Here is a 2,744-nt window from a genome sequence, read left to right as displayed (position 1 = left end):
GGCAGAGTGGGGAGCAGAACAGGCAGATCGACAAACTGCACTGCTGAGGGGAGCAGCGGGCGAGACAGGATGGTGTGCCGCCATGGGGGTCAGTTCTGGGGCGGGGATCGGACTCACATTGAAGCGGCTGCCGCCAGCCTGCAGTGCTGCGCTTTGACCCGCTGTGCCACCGTGGTGGGTGGGGAGGCTTTCTTTAAGATTTATTTTTCCTGTGCGTACAAGAACTGGGGTGTAGGTCAAAGATTCTGGGGGTGAGAGGACTCACCAGAGACAAGTGGGGAGCAGCACAGGCAGACTGACTGAAACCCACTACTGAGGGGAACAGTGGGGAGACAGGAGGGTCTCCCCTCCTGCTGTACCCTGTGGGTCCCTCCCTGGCCAGGGATTGAACTCGTGCTGCGGTGGCTGCCAATGGCTTCATAACGCTGAGACTAACTCCTTGTACCACCAGGGAGGCCCTGCATTACTTTGTGAGGGCTCCTGTATCCACACAAGTATCACTTTTCCCGGTAATCTGTATACTTTAATGCACAGGCCCCGGCCGACGGAAGCTAAGAGAATGGAGGGAGAGCTGTTTCCTGGACACGGAGTCCCTGAAGCTGCCTGCATGTCTGTCCTCCCTGCAGCCCCCGCCCACATTCCCTCAGGTTGCCATTTATCTGGTCTCACAGGTCATCAGATACTTCCTGCTCTTTCAATACAGCTCACGAGGGAGCTTTCTGCACGCGTGTGTCCACTACACACCGGCCGGGCTATGGAAGCAAGCGACTGTCTGCACTCAGGGGAGCAGTGTCTACACAGAGCGGAATCCGCGGGGCCAGAGAGAGTCTCGGCACAACACGGGTGGACCCTGAGCGCACGACGCTCAGCGAAGTGAGTCAGATGGGAAAAAACACTGGGCGTTCTGGAAGCAGCCCAAGTGCCCAAAAGTGGATGAGTGGATTAAAAAGAGGTGGTCCATGTACACCATGGGATATTACTCAGCAACCAAAAAAAAGAAACACATGCCTTGTGCAGCAAGTGCATGGAGCTGGAAAAGATGCTTAGCGAAATAAGCCAGAAAGAAAAAGAAAAATACCAGATGGTTTCACTCGTAGCAGGAGTATAATGGACCAGGGGAGAACACAATAAGAATAATGAACAGCTATAGGCCAGAGACACTTTGTGGGGGTGGCGTGGGGAAGGGGGTCACAAGGGGGTGGGGGGAGTGCACTGGACTGTGGTGATGGCACAGGGTGATGTGGTGATGGAAAGCCCACGGGGATTGCAACTGAGACGGAAAAAGGCACACAATGATAGAAAAATAAACTCATATGTTATTAAAAAATAAAATAACGGTGATGGGAAACACACGGGAATTACAATTGAGATAAAAAAAAAGTACAAAATGATGTAAAAATAAACTATTATATATAAAAAAAACACTGGGTGTTCTCACTGGTGTGTGGAGATGAAGACACAAAGGGACGAAGCAAACCGAACCCTTAGATTCTGATGACGGAATGGGGGTTGCCAGGGGGGAAGGGGGACGGGGCGGGTAAGTTGAGTCAAGTGCGCCCCTGGCGTGGTGGTGATGGAAACCAGAGAGGACCACGTAGCCGATTCGGAGGTTGAACTGCAAAACTGGCGGCCTGGAACCTACAGGTGGTTGCAAACCTGGGTTACTTCAACCAAGAGGGAAGAAATGCAGACGGCCCAGACAGATGCACGTATTTCTTCGTAAGTATTCCCCCAACTGCGGAAATAGATGGTTTATGATTCATCAACGCATCTTGTTGATAGAACGCCAGGAAGTACCTCCCTGCAAGGGGCATTTTTCTGCAAATGGAACCATGAAGGACAGCACGGCCTGGCCGTGACATCTGGGCTGCACAAGTCTGACCTGAATATTGCGCTCCCTGCAGGCATTTCCTGATATCCATCCAAAGAACGGAGTGTCCAGCATAAGCCTCGCATCTCAAAGGCTTACACTGGGCTCTCACAGTGGCATCTCAGACCATAAAGCCAGCAAACTAGCTTGCTAACGAAGGCATGATCAATGGCCTCATAGGGCGCCTGGACATTTTAGGGACCAGCTCTGGGTGGCTGACTCAGACCCTGCCCACCCAGAAGACTGCCTCTCGGCCACCTGGCCTCGCCCCCCTCCACTTGGCTTTTGGGGGAACTAACCTGCCAGGCTCTGCCTCTCGGCCTAGCACTCCATTCTCATCTCACTCCAACTTCCACATTTGCCTTTCAGCCCCAGGGAGGCTTCCTCTGTTCAAGCCCAAGAGGAAGGGCAGCTAGCTCTCCAACCCCACAGCACTGACAAAGCGGGCACACAGCGCCCCTCACGCGGCCGGGTTAGTCTACTGGCTATTCCGACATGGGCCAATTCGGGCCGGGCTCTGCAGCCCAGATCCTGGCCGGCGGTGACCCCGGCAGGGCTGCCTGAGCCGGCAGCGGGAGCGGGCTGGGGTGTGTGCAAAGCCGTCAAGGGCTCCCAGTTCCCGGGGTGGGCAGGGAGGGGGGCGGTGGGGCTGACCTGGGCGTGCAAACGCCACAGCGAGCCGCGTCTGGGCGACAGCAGCCTCCCGTCAGGGCTGGCGTCGCTGGCCGAGCTGGGGGCCTTCAGCCCAGGCTCCCACGCGGGTGGCCGCGGGCTGACCACCCTGCCCCGCTGTGGACGCGGGAAGGGGGCGGCGCAGCTGCTGGCGGAGATGCCGGGTGGGGCCGGCGCTGGCAGCGTCAGCAACAGCACACGA

The 2,744-nt window shown here is 56.3% G+C and overlaps 1 protein-coding gene across 1 annotated transcript in view; it reads right to left on the bottom strand.

The window, feature by feature from the left end:
• The window catches only part of CNTNAP2 (contactin associated protein-like 2), a 1,046,635-nt gene that overhangs the window by 22,903 nt on the left and 1,020,988 nt on the right, over window positions 1-2,744 (bottom strand). The window lies entirely within an intron of this gene.

The sequence above is a fragment of the Condylura cristata genome, unplaced genomic scaffold, assembly GCF_000260355.1.
Source record: "Condylura cristata isolate star-nosed mole 26May11 unplaced genomic scaffold, ConCri1.0 scaffold00042, whole genome shotgun sequence".
In the NCBI taxonomy this organism is placed as follows: domain Eukaryota; kingdom Metazoa; phylum Chordata; class Mammalia; order Eulipotyphla; family Talpidae; genus Condylura; species Condylura cristata.
Note: the sequence above shows the minus strand (reverse complement) of the source record. Positions and strands in the feature narration are given on the sequence as shown.